Below are 18253 nucleotides of genomic sequence, written 5' to 3'. Positions count from 1 at the left end.
GCAGGTTCTGACAAGACACCCTTAACGCACATTTTCCCAGATCATCTCAGGAATGTTCTCACCTTCTGAAGTTCCTTTCGAGGTCAAACGTCACTCCAGGGATGGAAACCCTGCTAAAACTACTATTAGATTGTTGGCTGGCTTAAAACTGTCTCAGTCAGTTAGTCTCCCATTCAGATAAATGCCCAAAAACCAGCAACCCAGATCAGCCTGGGAGACTAGCAACCATCTGAAGCTACTTTTTAAAGTAGAGTAAAGCACCGTAAATTTAAAAAAAACAAAACAAAAAAAAAAAAGTACACAAAGAAGTCGTTGATCCCCATATTTGTAGGCAGAAAAAAGCATTTGGTCACATACAGCAAGTCCTAATGGCAACAATTCAGATCACGAGATGATATGAGGTTCACAGGTGTGAGAGGACAGCATTTTTCAATCTCTGTAGCCTCCGGACAGGCTAAACAGCTCCTTTTTGAACATCCAGTGGTGGAAGATCGAAAAGCTGCCTTAGGCCACTCTCACACCACTGTATAATAGCAGTACTTCAGCGACACACACAGTCCCACCACCACCACCACCATCATCATCATCATCATCATTGCAGGATGATTCAGCCCTCTGTGTGTGTCCAAGAGTGTCCATTCAGTCTTGAAGTCTTCAGTTGAAGAGGATTGAATCCGGGTCTCTGTTGGCCATCTGCGCCATGTGTTTTAAGAATGTCCTTTTTAGTGATGATTCCCAGCAAACGCCTGAAAAGAGAGGGAGATAAAAAGGATTCTTGTTTTTAATTAATACAAATCACTGAGCTGTCAAGTCACACAAATCAAACAGACAATTATTGAACAGATGGTCCTTGTTAGCATATGCATGAGAGAGACTATGTTTGCATAAAAGTTCAAGGCCACATGTTCAAAGTGTGTGCGTGTGTGTTTCCAGTCTTCTTGCTTTTTATATTATGTCATTTCCTTTTATTGTCCTAGATAGACTTGAAGGGTGGATCACAGGAATCCGAGAAAGACCAACAGCCACGTTGATCTGCTAGACATCGGGACCTGATTAAAACACACACTTTAAAAGGCAAAACAACTCTAGCAAGAATCAGCTTCAGCTGTTTTGGACAAATATGGTAGGGAGCGCTCTTATAAGAAAGGACATTTGTGGGAAAAAACAAACAAAAACAAACTCAAAAAGGACTTTTATAAGCATAAAATGCCCTCATCTCAGAAGTGCTGAGATTGTTTGATTTAATCAGTGCTACACTGGATATCTGCAGTGTACTTCTCAGGTCAATTTGTTTGTATAACGCTATTCACAATGCAGAACGTTTCAAAGCAGCTGGTGAGCGCGCCAATGGCAAGAGTGCGGAGGAAAAACTCTCCAAGATGTTTACGTAGTTGTGGATGCAGAAGAAATCTCGGGAGGAACAAAGACTCAGATGAGAAAGCCCTCCTGCTTGGGCTGGTGCATATTTAAACTAAGTTTAACAAACAGTCTACCTGCAAATTGGAGACAACAGCTCTGTTCTTAAACCTAGTGAGCTAACTTTTGACACTGCAGCATGAATAGCCCTTTATGCAGTATTCGAACTGGGGTAGAACATCATACAACAACACACAAATATGGGAGAATCATACACAATTGATTCCAGTAGAGAGTGACATTAGCATGTTGCTAAGCAAACCTATATTGTTGTACCAAAAAAAAAGCAGTCCCTCAATGTCATAAAATATTCTAAGGCCCAAGTTATTTCTGATACTTCTGCTGTACTGACAAAGCAGCTTAAAAAAACTTTATTTACAGAAACTAGTACTATATAATAATAGAGATGTATAATAATAATAATAATACTAAAATATTAATAATAATTCCCTACAAGTTCCAATAATGTTCTTCAATGTTTACTTTTTTTTTTATTATCAATTCAATCAAATGACTTTTCTAGTTTATTTTTATTCACATATAGCCATTTTCAGCAATTCCTAACCAATAAAATATTTTAGTGCTTGACATAACTATACAAAAATGTACATGACTGTAAGATTTCAGAAATTTCCCCCAAAAAATTTAAAAATAAATCACACTTTTAAAATTGTATAAATTTCCACAATTTCCAGGTCTTAAAATAATATATAAATCACACTTTTAAAGTTCCTACATACAGCATATCCAGGTTTTTCATGAACGGTAGGAAACCTGGTTTCTTAAATAAAATAAGCCAAAATGGCTAAAAATAAAGATGTAAGCTGAAATTTTTTTTTTTTTAAATAATTCTATATCTTTTGAGGCCCCATTGTAGTGTACTGAGACCCTCTAATGGGGTCCCTCAAACAATGATGTTATAGCACACAAATATACTGTAAAATTGTCAGTTTATTTTCTGTACTGAGAAGTATAATTTAAGTACATTTATTCTCTCAACTCTTGTCCAGCATTTTAAAAGAAAGCTTAGCTCTTTGCAAGCTATTCTAGGGTTGCCTTATAAGACTGTGATGCTGTTTTGTCCAGATTAGTTTATCTTAGAAGTTAGCGCAGTGTCGCTGCCACATGTTTTGCCTTTAATGCTTGGTAGCTCACCAGTTTTTGAACCAGAGCTAACATGTAACTTTAGGGGTGAGATTAAAATGTTTCAATCTGACCTGCGTTCATAAGCTATAACTGAGACATGATCACTAAAATGCGGTTTATTTCTCTGTGGCCCAGTCAAATCTAAAAATGACAGCCTCATTCTGCTTCTCATGGGAGAAAACAAATATCTGCTCCACTTGTATCTCAGCTACTGCTTCAAAAACAGACCACACAGCTGCGCACATCATCCATGTCCACAGACTCACCGTTCTGAATGACGAGGCACTGCCGCAGGCCGAGCTTGCGGAAGATGTCCACTACGATTTCCATGGCTGTGTGCACAGTTGACTGTAAACGGGCTGAGGTCTAAGATGCTGCGCAGTTTTACTGCAGGAGGAGCACTGGGTGACATGGGCGGATCACATTCAGTGAACAGGATGGGAGACATGCTGAGCCACACCCTCCTGATGCCGCCGGGCATTTTCTAAGATGAAGAAGAAAAAGAACAAAAAACAGGAAGTAAGCTGGATAAACTCAACACTAATACATCAGTTACAACAAGGGTTAATTAGCAAAATTCTGTGGCAGCCCTTGGACCGTTCAGAAAGCATCATATTGCAAACTGGCAAGAACTGGCTGAAAATTACTGCTTCCAATCTGATTGGCTGGCCGCTCTAAAACGTCTTGGATTCAGTGTACACCAGTTTTTAATCAGTCATCCAGGAAACAGAGTTGCACTTACAAGGCGCCAGGCTGACAAAATCTCTGTGGTATCAACTCTTTGACTGATAATCAGGGGAATTCGTGGCCTAATGGTTAGAGAGTCGGACTCCCAATCGAAGGGTTGTGAGTTCGAGTCTCGGGCCGGCAGGAATTGTGGGTGGGGGGAGTGAATGTACAGCGCTCTTCAATACCATGACTTAGACGACTTAGGTGCCCTTGAGCAAGGCACTGAACCCCAACTGCTCCCCAGGTGCCGCAGCATAATGGCTGCCCACTGCTCCGGTGTGTGTGTTCACAGTGTGTGTGTGTTCACTGCTCTGTGTGTGTGCACTTCGGATGGGTTAAATGCAGAGCACAAATTCTGAGTATGGGTCACCATACTTGGCTGAATGTCACGTCACTTTCACTGTCACTTTCACTTTCACTAATCAAAGGTTTTATTTGAGACATTTAGTAGCAAGAAAATAAGATATCCTCAGGCACAACTTGATCTCCCTAAATATCAAAAAAAAAAAAAAAAAAAAAAAAAAACTACTTGAGACTGTGGTCGGCTGCATCAGTAAGTTGGCTGGTTCGTAAGACTCTGACAGTCAAACTGATGTCATGATGACCTGCAAGTAATTTATACAGAAACAAAGAGCAATCTATGGCCTAGAAATAAAGTAAGAGTAGGCTAAATTTTTATTTGTTGCTGTTGCTGTTTTTTTTTTTTAAATCATACTTAACCCAATCATTTGAAGATACTGTATCACGGTTTCCACAAAAAATTATTAAGCAGCACAAGTTTTTCAACATTGATAATAGAAATAAATGTTTATTGGGCAGTCAATCAGCATATTCAAATGCATTTCTGAAGTATCACGTGAAACTAAAGACTGGACTAAATTCATTTATCAGTATTACAGTTTTTAAAATAAATGCAGCCTTGGTGGCCATAAGAGTCTTATTTTACAAAAAAAAAAAAAAAAAAAAATAATAATAATAAAAACAAAAATAATAATAACAAAATGCATAAGTCTCTTCTGTCCACCAAGGCTACTGCATATATAAAATAAAATAATAAAAACTGTACATTTTATTTTGTTTTACAATATAATTTATTCCTGTAATCGCAAAGCTGACTTTTCAGCAGCCACTACTCCAGTGTCACATGATTCTTCAGAAATCATTTCTAATATGCTGATTTGGTGCTCAAAAAATATTTATTATTATTAATGATGAAAGTAGTTGTGCATTTTTAGAAGTCTTCTAGTTGAAGTGAAGCAGTCCGGTTTACATTATTTAGTAAACTGATTTCCAGCGGTCTTGATTTTCTGGACTGCTTCACTTCCACTTTAACTGTGACTTTTGTTCATACACCCCTTGTTTTGTCTCACTGAGAAAACCCTGTAAATTGCATAAATATGTGGAGCGACCAATAAAAAGACTCTCACCTAAGGATATGACCAGATCCCTCCTCAACACAAAGCCCACCAGTCTCGGAGACTGCTGTGAGATCACCACAGGAAAGCCGCTGTAGGTAGTGTCTGCGATGAGTCTCTCCACCTCCTCTACAGTCATTCCGCTCTCCGTCAGCACAGACACCGGTGGGTCGCCCCGCCGTGGACGCATCACATCTGTGGCAAGAGTCTTGTGACGGAATTCTTCTTTGGCCTCCAGGAAAGGATAACCGTTGAGGCGGATGTGGGCCTCGTAGATGCTCTCACGACCCAGAGCGTCCGCGACCCATTTGCTGGTCATGGCGGCAGCCATGAGGGGCACGATGTACTCTAAACCTCCCGTCAGCTCGAACATAATGACCACCAGAGAGACAGTCCATACGGGTCACACCACCTAGAGTAGAAATGAGGAAAAGAATACTCTTGCTTGCTAATTTGACAATGTAGCAATATAGCCTAATGTAGTGATTTAATAGTCTCTAATGCAAATGATAAAACTAAGAACACTTCATTAAAAATGCAACAGAATCAATGACTCTGCCAGGTCAAGCTACATTCCTGAAAGCCACCATTAAATGCTTCTGCATGGAAGACTGCGCAAGGCAGTTTGGTTGCGAAGTGAAAAATAAATCATCTGGAAAATGAAAATTTTCACAGAGTTGCAGAAGATTCACCCCTCACCCAGACAGGCTGCTGCGCCCACCATGGCATACAGGCCCGGCGTGATGCAGTCTGCCCCAGGAGAGCACCAGCCTCTGAAAATGTCCCGTTCGTGGTGGCGTATGGCCAGCTGCTCCATGCACACACCAAGAAGTCGGCCTGCTATGGCCCCCACCGCCATACTGGGTATGAATAAACCAGATGGCACCTGGACAGAGAACAAGGAGCAAGACAGAATTAAAAGATAGAGATGACAGAGCTCACTTGATATGCTTTGCCAACTTCTCAAAACGTCTTTTAAGTTTTATTGTGACTGGGCTGAATCAACACCACATTGTTGCCTTTCTTATGATGCCAACCTCTGGTACTGAGAGTATTAATAATAAATAGATAAACCAAGGCAACAAACGAATAAACAATCTCAGAGGATGAACCAAAAAAATAAAATAATAATATTAATAAAATTAAATAATAATAAAATAATAGAATATTTTAGTATTATATAATAGAATTGTTAATTAAATTGAAAACCATGAACATTGATTGTTTTCGCTTATTGAAATAAAGCTGAAATAAAGTAAAAAATATTAAATATATATTCATAAAAAAATACATATATAAACTAATTATTAATTTATTTATGATACTATTATAATAAATAATTAAGAAATCTTGCCTCGCCAACTAAAATAAAATTTGAAGTTGAAGAACTAAAATAACTAAACCATAAATCTATAAAGAAATATTTACAAATTTTAAAAAGAATAAAAATGGCAAGTCAACTAACAATATTACTAAAACTAAAATTAAAATGAAAAAATATAAAAATAAAAACCAATTCTAAATATTTTAAATACTATAATAGTATATAACAGTAAAACCACTCAGAAACTCGTCACGTGATAAAACCAAGAAACAGGAAACTTTCCAAAATTATGTTGTACCATGGTAAATCTGTGGTATTAAAGAGCTACTATCTAAACTATTATATTAACTCATTTAGTGGTTTTATCCTGAAATTTGAATTTGTTTTGCCTTCAAAAAATACATCTGGGTCTTTTACCTTCATGCCAAATGTAACCACAGTGAAGACCATCTTTAAGACCAGTGCAAGAGCTAGCTGCCACATAGCTGTATAGAGACCTGGCCCCGCCAGCCGAGCCCCCCGGACCATTAGCGGCAGTGGCATTAACGCTTCCTGATGTGCTTCCACTGTTGCTGGTGTAGCCGCAGAGTTTCGATGAGTCAAGCAGGCCACAGTCATTAAACAGCTCTGAGATCATTCGCTGCTGCTCATCTTGGTGTACTCGATCGGGAACGCTAGCAACGCTGTTAACAGGGTGACCACCACAACCTCAAGCACAGGGTAGTGCCCAAGGCTGGTGTTCTTTCGGAGACGGCACCAGGCAATGTTAGCACGAATAAAGAAAGCACCCCAAAGGCCACCGAAGATGCCCAGAAGCACAAAAGGTATGAGTTCCAGAAGATGCCAGGGAGTGTGGAACTCCACGTAGAAAAGGACCAATCGGCTGTTCCCGAAGGGATTAATGGAGCGAAGGGTGAATGCTGCGACCAGAGCAGCGAAGAACGAACGCCACAGAGTCTTAAGAGGGAAGTAGTAGCTGACCTGGAAAAGAAATGCATGAGAAACATGTTTACTGTCAGATGTTAAAACAACATTCAGCAGATGTTTTTCACAATTTAAGATTCAGATATTTAGACTACTGTAAGAAAAGTTGTGGGGTCAGTGAAAAAAAAAAAAAATGAATTCATTTAGCAAGGACACATTACATAAAATTACACATTATTTTCAGTTTATTACACATGAAATCAAAAGTGACACTGAAGAAATAATACTGTCCTCTCCTGAATTTTCTATTCATCAAAGAATCATGAAAAGACGCATCACGGTTTCCACAAAAATATAAAGCAGCATAACTGCTTTCAACATCGATAAGAAAATGTTTCAGTAAACACTTTACTTAAAGTCTTTCTGTATAATGCATTATAACATTAGTTATCATACATTAATTATGCCTTGTAATGCACCTTATCATGCATGGTACAATCTCATGAATAATTCTAACCACAGTTAAAGCAACACTTTTTCTGTGTTCAAAATTTGGAAAATGTATATAATGTACCAAACCGCCTTTTTCTCTTATCCCAAATCTCTGAAGGATTTACTTCAGAATTGCTTGTAATTGTAATATTTTACAATATTACTGACCAAAATAAATGCAAGGTAAGCATACAAAGAATTTTCACAAACATAAAAAAAAGTCTTACCAACCCCAAATCTTTGAACAGTAATGTATATGTGAATTTTTGAGTCAAAGGTGTGACCGATTTTTTTTTTTTTTTTTTTGTCTTTCAAAATGACATAAACAATGAAATACATACAGAAAGTCAAAGGACAATAATAATGATAAGAATCGACGATAAACATTTCAAATAAATAAAGTTATTTCAGGGAATTATAACAATTTTGAGTTCATAGTTAAACGACTTTTATTTGTTTATTAATTTATAAAGTGAAGTAAAGCAGCTTTGTTTTTATAATATTAATTTTTGTTTTGTTGGTCAAATAAAATAATACCATCATGACATTGAATCACACAGTCTTCTCAATTGGTCATGATTATAAAATAAACCACTCAAAAAGCAGCCTATCTGGGTTTATATTGGTTTCTTGAGCTGATTGTAAAATAACCCCTCCAATAGAACAACAAATCAGAAACATAAGTCAGAAATATACATCTTTTTGTTTATGGAAGGACTGCTGAAATATAAAATGCTTACCTCTTCCAGACTGAAAAGCACTCCTCCAATAGGAGCACCAAACGCTACAGACACTCCAACTGCAGATGCTGCAGACAACACCTGATACACACACACACACATATATACATATACATATACATATATATATATATTTTATTTACATTCCAATGCATTCTTATTTCCTAACTAAAATGCACAATAAAGAGCATATTCACCCTATTAAATTCATGAACAATGAATTATACAATCAGCCTAGACAGTCTAGAAAAAGCCTCCTCTGTTCGCTATTTCCATTACCAAATTGGGCACTGGCAACTTCCAGCACATCAGTTAACAGAGACCAAGCCAAGAGGTTTATATCAATGGTATTACATTACAAGTTTTGATCCAAGACACAAAATACTTTGTTACTTTTCCGTCAGTCTATCCCACACTCCCCTCTTCCTTATCTCTCCATCACTCCATTCCTCCTCTCCTTATCTCCCGCCCCAGTTCCTCTCACCTCTCGTTTCTTGGCCTCATTTCGACGGTATTTGGTGAAGAAATGGCAGAGGATGTTTGCGCAGCAGCAGGCTACGTGAACCAGCGGACCCTCCTTCCCCAGACTGAGACCAGACGAGACGGCCAGCACCAGTGTGATGGTCTTGATGATCAAAGTCCACTTCCCTAGGTAACCCCGAATTATGAAGCCACTCAGGATGGTCTTAATCTGCAAGAATTCAGAATTCAAAATGATTCAAAAACTGGCCATTTTCCAGACCGTAAGCTGAAGATGTTTTTATTCACTTAAGCAGTTATTCTTGGCATACGAACATGTCTTAATGGATTGTTTTAAAAACAGCCATTTAAAATGTCCTTAATCTCTGATGACGACTCCACATGAATTTAAATCAGTAGTACAACTGCAATAATCTAACATGGGGTTTTGTCAGACAGACAGTGTGACTTATGTCAGAAAGCCCCTCATTGTTCTTTCTGCCAAGGTTAGAGAGCAGAAGCAATTGTGGTTGAACATCTGAAAACATTTTGAACATCTGAAAACAGTACAGAAAATTGTAGAACTGTCGAAAACTATAATAAACAGATATAATCTGTATCCACTTTACTCAGACAGTTTGGAATAGAAAACTAAAAAAGAAAAAAGATTTTAAGGTATAAAACGGCTATTAAAGCCTGACTCACTACTGTGCACTTAACAGAGGGGTGTTTTTTTAAATCACATTTAAAGTGAAGCTGAAGAGACAATGTGATTGTACAGCTTGAGAAAAGCTCTACAATGAGTGGTTTGTTTTAAAAAAAGAGCTTGAATGAGTGGAAAGATATATAGTTTGTTATGAGCATCTCACCTCTGGTATTCCTGAACCACAGGCATAAGGGGCAAAGGCTCGCACCAGAATCACTGCGAGGAAGGCGAAGAGCAGAGCCCAGCACACATACATGAAATAATTCACCACATACAATCCAGGACCCTGCAGGACACAGACAGGATACACGTGAAACAAAAGGACCGTCACCCCCTACAGGACGTATTCATAGTTAGACCACAATTATTTTTACATGCTACATACTATTTACTCACATTCTAAAGTCTGTGAACTTTGATTTATAACTGTGAGTCAAAAAATAATAAAGAAATGAATACTGGAAGATTTGAGGAGGATTATTAAGGCCTCATCGTTGAGGTGTTGGTTTAAGAGTCTTTAAAATAATGGCTCAAAACTCAAGAGACAGCATCCTTAAAATGATCTAAATTCAGATGTGAATAAATGTTTAAATTCAAAAGAACATATGCTATTTTTTTTTTTACAAAGGTAAAATTATAATAAAATCTAAGATTAAAATGCATGTTTTTTTCTGTCATTTCTTCAAAAACAATATTGTAGCTTTGTCTTCATACCACAAGGGGGTGATATACACTAGCATTCAGAAGTTTGGGGTTAGAAATTAGGGAATAGAAATGTTATAAATTATTTTTATTTTAAATGGAGAGGGAAAAATAACAAAAAAACAAAAAGAGTATCACTGTTTCCACAAGATTAAGCTGCATGATTGTCTTCAACATTGAAAAGATTAAATGATTCTTGAGCACCAAATCAGCAGATTACAATGATTTCTGAATTTTAAAACATATTAAAATCAATCAGTCATTTCAATATTCAATTGTTAATATATTTTTCTTCAAATAAATTCATCATTGTTGATCATAAAAGACTTGTATTTTTAAAAACTGTTACTGACCCCAAACTTCTGAACTCTAACCACAGTAAAGAAAGGCACCCTGGAACTCATTTCATCAGCCTTCAAAAAACACTTTGTCATACATTTATTTTTGGAAATCTTTGCACTAAACATGCCTGTAAAGCTTGGATTCTGCTACATTGGCAAACACTTATTACAACAACATACATCTGTCAACATGTCAGTAACAATGTGATATTTTATGAAAACAACGAATGTTATTTTATGAAAACCACGAATGTTTGCGCTCTCTCGTGTCACTGGAAAAATGAATGCAAAATTTGATTCAAAGCAGTAGACAGCAACATAATGATGATTACAGATGTAATATTCTCCTCCTGGTATTATGGATCTCTGTCACACAATGCGCCTGTCTGGGACAAATACAGAACCCACCTCACTGACTCCAACCATGAGTTCTGCCCAGCTTTTCCACTGAGGACACTTGTCTCTTTCCTGAAAGTGGTCTCATTGGAAGCCCAGCAGCAGTGCTCGTGATTAAACCAAATCCGTTCAGACACACGCCCTCTTTAAGGTCCGTCATCCAATGGGCAGCAATGTCTATACCTCCAGCCAAGGCCCCTGGGAGACATGGGACACAAAAGACCTTCACATTTTTCATACAATAATGAATTACCACTACTGTTTACATTTTCTAAAGAGAACGTGAGTGGTGTTTGCTAATGCAGACTTGCCACCAAAATGCTACGATATTTTGGGAGTTTGCCAGATCATTGCTATGTGGTTTCTACAGTGCAGTTTTAGCACATTGCTAGGTGTTTGCTTATTGGCCCAAATCAAACAAGTTCATCCTCAAGTTTCTACAATATTCTAGATATGATCCTAGTACCCTCTTCAATGCAGGCTTATGTTTTTATGTTGTCCATCAGGCTAAAATCTTAGATCTGACAGTGAAGAAAAGTGATATCACATCTCTCGTCAACATTTGAGCTATCATTGCTCTCCCTATGTCACAAATAGTAGTGATGAGTTGTGTAATTGTGAGTAAGAGTAATACTGCTGCTAGCTAATTTTCTTTATATGGAAGCCCATTTCTGACACACACAAACATGCTTTGGTAAATCATAGTCAAAGTCATAATTATGACACACACAAGTCAAAATTCAAAAATACAAAATGTATTATACTGACAGTCAAAATGTTGGTCATAACTGAATTACCTTACTAAACATTTTTGTTATAATTATGATTTACCAAAGCATGCTTTATCCTTAGATGACAGAAATATGCTTCTATATACTATCAAAGCTTATTTCCGACATGAGAATAAAAACATGCTTTCAGAAATCCATTATGAAAGTCATAATTAAGAGATAAAAAGTCAAAATGATGACAATGTGTGTCATAATTATAAGATAAATGAAATCTAAAAAATATTTGCAATGCAAAGTCAACAAAATTGTGTTATAATTACTTTCCCTCTCATAATTTCAACTTTTTTGGTCATAATTATGATTTACCAAAGCATTTTTCCTTATATGGCAGAAATGGGTTTTTACACCTTAATGATGAACACAGCAAGTGCTGTACAATTAAAAAAGTATCCAGCAGGGGCCATTAAGCAGGTGATATTTATTAACTTTTGTCTGTCAGAAATCAAGATGTGCGAAAGTAAGCAGGAAGTGGGCTGACCTGACATGAGTCCAATGAGAAGCATCAGAAGCCAGCCGGAAAAGGCATCACTGATGCTGAAGAGCAAGGCTACTGTGGACTGCTTACTCTTATTGGCGATCTGAAAGAACGATGAAGTGTTAGAGCAGGAACTGAAGGGTGAGGTTTCAGAAAAAGTTTCATTCCCGCTCACCTCTCTATGCCGATCTCTGTCTTTAGACTTCTCCCTGACCCAGTCGATGGTGTTGAAGTCCTCGTAGGTGCCAATGCCAGGAACAGTGTCATCCAGTAGATCCATCAGCTTGGGACTGTTGTTTGGCCTCCATTCTGCTTTACAGCGGCCTACAGGGACAAAACACAACAAATCTCATGGGAAACCAGCAGACACTCTGCATATTTGCGTGCAGCAGTGCATGCCTATGCCATTTTTCTATTGTGCAAATAGAATGCAAAGAAAATGGGAATTAATCATGGACAATTCCCATTGTGGTTTGAGAGGAATTACAGATAACAATCAGTTCACTAATGCATTGTCAGTCACATATCACTGTGTGTGAGATCACTGGCAGGTCAAAAGTAATGCACTTTGACAGAGCCAGACAGAAAAGGGCTGAAGGTGATCTCAAACGCTGACCACAAATAACACTGGATGAAGTCAAAGTCAAAATACAAGCCAGTTAGAACAGGATACACAGTGAATGTTACGTGTTGTTTACACAATACATAAAGCACTTTTATTTTACTTCTAGCATGTTTTACTCAGAAACAATGACTAACCTTGAAAACACAAAATACTTTATTCCAAGAAGAACTATAATTTAAGTAACTGAATGCTACATTTAAGAGTCATAACTAGACAAGTTGCTTTGGCCACGATCGTAACAGAATGAGTTTTATTGCCAAGTATGTGTACAGAAGGCTGGGTGACATGGCCAAAAAAAAAAAAAAAAAACATATCTCAGTGTTTTTTGGCTGAAATGCGATATACAGTATATCACTGTATTTTGTACACTTTCTATTTGGATTAAAAAACAAAAACTGTATGTATCAAAAAAATAAAATAAAAATCCTTTCCAATGTTGTCCAACAAATACATATTAAAGGCTGTGAAAACAAATACAGTGAATGTAACCATGTAGGTTATGCTATATATATTATGAACAAAATCAATCTAATAACAAACATTATGCTTTTTAAATCAGAAGTTAAATTCCCTAAACTAAAACTTAAAACAAATAAAACCAAAAGCACAGACTAATTGTATTAACTGTACATGCTATTTTGATTCCCCCCTTACAGTCACTTTAAAGTTAGTGCTATCATAAAAATACACTTACTTTAAGGTTTAAACTTCTACACATAGCACATTTATTGTCCAACATCAAATATTTTTGCAAAATGAACATCTTTCCACGACTTTCTAACATGTACCGATGTAATATATACCTGTAAAATATAAGATATGCACAGAAGAAAACACCACATCTCAAACGCATTTAACAGCTCATCTGTCAGGACATGGGGCAAACCGCTTTAAACTAAACATTAACTATATCTTACAAGCTATTTTAGATAAATAGGTTTATTTTTTTCGGATGCGCTTGTATAAAAATAATGTATATCGATATAAACCGTATTGCCTCATCATACCTTATCGATATATCGTACAAACTCTATATACTGCCCAGCCCTAATGCACACAATGAATTTGTACTGATGATTCAGTGAAGTGAAACACACGTCAAATGTTTCAGATCAAACAAGTTTAGCTGGTCTAACACAAAAAGGCACCAGGCATTCAGACTGGTTCTTAAAAATGTGATACAAATTCAAAGATTCAGGTTCAACTTGAAACAAGGCCTCTGACAGCACAGCACAGCACAGTACAAAGCAAAAATTAGCAAAAAAGGCCAGCAAACATTTCACTCACAACAGAATCTTCTTCAGTGCTTAATTACAAGTGCAAGAGTCATCTTAAATTGTAATTAGGTGCTGAAAAAGTCATGTTGTAATCAAAACATTTGCCATTCCTCAGCAAAGCTTTGTTTTGTTTTGGTTTTTTTAATCTTGCACTTGCATTTTTGGTTGTCTTTTTTAATGTTTGAATGTCTAAATCATACTCAAATAGGCTGAAGTGGGTTAACGGGAAATTTTAGCGCTCAAAATAGATCTATGGGAAAATAAGGTTCAGGGAACAGTGTGGACTTTGACCCATAAACCTTTTATTTGAGCCTGATGTACTCTGACTTAGTGGAAAAACATTAAGGAGGAAAAGATGTTTAACGCGTGGGGGGTTTGAGAGGAACCAGCAGCTCTGTAAAACAAGTCTGTGTGCTTTTATTATTATTCTGCTCTATATAGTCTTATTCAGTTCACTTTGGTCTCATATGTTGGGTCTTTTACTTATGATCCAGTTAAGGGGAAAAAAAAACAAATTAATAGAAGGAATAAAGACTGAGTAAGAGAAGAAAAGAGAATAGACATTTACCATGAAAACAGCAGCTCAACCTAATATGAACTTTCATTGTACTTCCTCTCAGTTCTTAAAATCTTCAAATCATTCTTAAGAAATTTAATTATGCAAATGTTGCAAGTATTTTTGAAGTATAACTGTGGGTGCATGTGGATCATGTGATTTGTTCTGACAAGTATCATGCTTCAACAAGTGGTAAAATGCACAGGAAGGCTGTAACTACATTTCCTGCCTGGGAGAGTGACTCATGACGGTCTCATACATTTATCAGTATAATCATGTTATGCTTACAGTAAACCTCAGACAGAATTGAGCGCACACAGTTCTATGTCCATGAGCTCGAAAACACTTGTCATTGATTTCTCCCATCCTCCCTCACTTTATTTTCTCTGAGTGCATCACTGAAAACAAAGCTGAAACACACAGAGTGCATGCATAATGTTGCCCTAGGCACACACACAATTCATTAATATTTTGCCATTGTAGGCTCAAACATTGGAAGAATAAAGGGTTTTCACGCTGAACTTCATTCGAATTATTCAGAACACCCACAAAACACATGCACATTACACTAACATAATAGTACCATAAACAAACATGGTAATACTATGGTGCTTATTTAAGTTCCTTGGAACAGCACACATCAAGGCCGGGGCTCCAGACTACCATGAAAACCTGTAGTAAACTTTGTTCACCAGAAAAGTTCTCTGCAAAATTTAGACAGTTTTTTAGCATGTAAAATCCTTAAATATAAATCCAAATATGTTCCACTTCAGGCTGTGGCACATGTGTCTTTTTGTTGTGAAATCTACACTGGCTTTTGTATATAAATTTTGATCAAAATTAACAATTTCAAAACGAACACTTAGTTGTTTCCACCATGGGATTAAAAAAATGATAATAAAGGGAATCTGCAAGTCACAAACTCAGAATTTTGAGAAAAAAAAAAAAACACTGAGAAATGTGAGATTCTGACTTTTTATCTCACAATTCATACTTTTTTTCTTGCAATTCAGAGTTACTTTTGGATTCTGAATTCCTTCTTAGAATTGCAAGAAAATGTATGAATTCTGAGATAAAAAGTCAAATTATCCTTTTTTACCCTTTTTTACGTTATATTTATTAATTACCTGATTATCCATACATATTTTTGTGTTTATTTGTTTTTTTGTTTTTTTAAATAGTGTTAAAATGTATCAAAAATATTAGAGGTTATGGAGGAGTGCTTATTTGTATAATCGCTCGATCATCATTGTATTGCACTGTGTTATGTTTTGGCTCCACAATAAAACTAGCTTTGAAGAATTTAAATACCATCTTACTACGCCATATTATTGGGAAGTTTATATGCATTTTAAGCTAGTCTGCTACACTGCTGTAAAGATCTCACTGAGTTACATTACAAGCTATCATAATTTCATCTTTTTGGCCATATACTGTAAATATCATCAACTGCACCAAAATGCATATTTTTTGCTTTCTTTTTTTTTTAACTCCTTGAGCACTATATTCTTACTATCATACTATATGAACCATAAAAACCTGTTGTATCAAATATGATACTCAGTAAAAAACAACAAACATGCAAACTTTAAAAAAAAAAAAAAAGATTTTGTCTAAAACGGTTCCATTTGAAAGAAACGAGACTTTCTGACTATTATTTCATAAATCAGGCTTCACGAGGTTAAGGTAAAACAGAAAAGAAGGAAAAGTGAAATGCGGAAGGTGGTGTAGATTGTGAAACAGACATGAAAAAGGAACTTCCTGGTATGATGATAAGTGAGTCAGTGACATGACACACAGCATCATCAGTATCTGCGCAGAGGACAGAGTGATCTGATCCCACTGACACCTAGATGTTTTACAAAACAAATGTGTGATACTCCATTCAAACTGTACTCTATGCTTTATCTACCAAATACTGTAACCTAAACACCAAAACAAACCAGTCAATTTTGCCAAAGCATAAAGTTATTTGACAAAAGCTAAAAAAAATAAAAATAAAAAAAAAAGTACAGTGTCTAATATAAGAAGTTAGTATCTTCTGCAGTGCGCGTGTCTTACCCGCGCTGTAATCTCGATCCAGAGGCGGGACATCCTCACTGAAGTCCACTGTAACTTCTGAAATATCCACCAGCTCATCATCACTGCTTCCACTCTGATAATTATCGTCGCAAAACCCTCCGTTGTCCATCACCTTTGTCAGAGCGGAGAGAATATAAAGTTAAGGTCATAGTGGACTGAGGGTGAGTTAACAAAAACATGTTATTCTTCGTCCACTTATCGTCTTCAGCAGTCTGTTGATAAATTACGACATCGTTCCAGCAGAGCAGATGAGCAATCATTAATAAACATGATACAATTCCAATAAATGCTGTGTTTATCAAGATTTTAATGACTATACTGGTCACGCTGAGAGTTATAAACAAACTAAGAAGAGTGATTCGTACGAGTCTAGCGTTCAGGAATCGGGGTAACGTTACGCTAGTCGCGCTGTCTGTTTTGATTCCCTAAAAACCGGTAGATGAATCATTTGTTCGTGAATCGCTCTACACTGCAGAGCCGAAGGCGGTGTAAGTATTAGTAGCCTTTAAGTCGAGTAACGTTAAGTATTGCAGGAATTTTATTCCAACCGACCGCGAAGTGGGGCCTCGGTCACCCACATTTCGACTTTGTTAGGCTTCTGAAATTATGATAAGTTAATAAAACTCACTCAGGTTTCAAACTCCACCACTTCCTTTATCCTGCTCCGCTAACATTCAACAAACCAACTAATATAACATGACACAAACTATTTCCAAAAACACAACATCGTCGTACTGTATGAAGTCCTCCGAGCAAGTTAGGTCAGTTAATACTGATTTTATTGACCACTTTTGAAGTCGTCAGATAGTTTGTCAATTATTGCAGAGCTACAGCAATAAAGTGACCTAGTTTTTGGTGTCCTCTATTTGAGTTAGTTGAAGTAGCTGATAGCACTTTACCTTCTGGATGTTCTAGTTAACAGTTACCACATCTAAACAACACAACTGTCATTTATCGAGCTATCTGTCACGCGACTCTTCAATCGATGCTAATTCGTTCTTTTGAATGATTCGATCAGTCCAGTTGACTCAGTTGGCTGGTTCTTTGCAAAAAAAAGTTTTGATACATACCACTGTGGGTCTTCAGGGTAGTGGTCGCTATTAGCACTGGACTTTACGGAGGCGCAGAGTCTTGTGATCTGGATTTTAAAGTCCTTCGATGAAGCAATGCCGAGACGTAATCTTCCACAGCTGTCTGTCAGCTGTTGCGTCACACTTCAGCCGGCAAAAGCATCGCACAGCTCTCCAGCACGGATGCCTTCAGTCCCACCGCACAGCCCTTTAGCATGTGATGAAGTTGAAAGAGGAAGGTGTGCGTGTACCGAAGCATCGTTGGGCAAGGGGGTAATTGAATAACTGTTCCCTTCCTCAAAAAAGTGAACAGCTGAACTTGACGGGTTTGAAGGTCAATAGCGCCATCCCATGTCTTGGGGAGTTACTGAAATTATTTTTTCTCCAACAGCACTCATGTTGAGTAGCTGTGTGACAACAGAGTCCTTCAGACAAACAATTTCAAGCATTTTTCTAATTATTGTACACTAATTAAACGTTTAGTTGTTTACCTCATGTTAATTGAAAGACTACGTGGAAAATCTTAGTATTAAAATCATTTCAGAACTAATGTAGATAAAAGATAAAATGTGATTGCAATGCTAACT

General features: G+C 37.0%; 1 pseudogene; it reads right to left on the bottom strand.

Moving 5' to 3' along the window:
- Positions 1 to 483: 483 nt before the first annotated feature.
- Positions 484 to 17970, bottom strand: LOC109092915 (annotated as a pseudogene).
- Positions 17971 to 18253: the final 283 nt, after the last annotated feature.

The sequence above is a fragment of the Cyprinus carpio genome, chromosome B7 (genome assembly GCF_018340385.1).
Source record: "Cyprinus carpio isolate SPL01 chromosome B7, ASM1834038v1, whole genome shotgun sequence".
NCBI classification, from domain to species: Eukaryota; Metazoa; Chordata; class Actinopteri; order Cypriniformes; family Cyprinidae; genus Cyprinus; species Cyprinus carpio.
The sequence above is the reverse complement of the archived record's forward strand: the minus strand, read 5'-3'. Positions and strand labels throughout refer to the sequence as shown.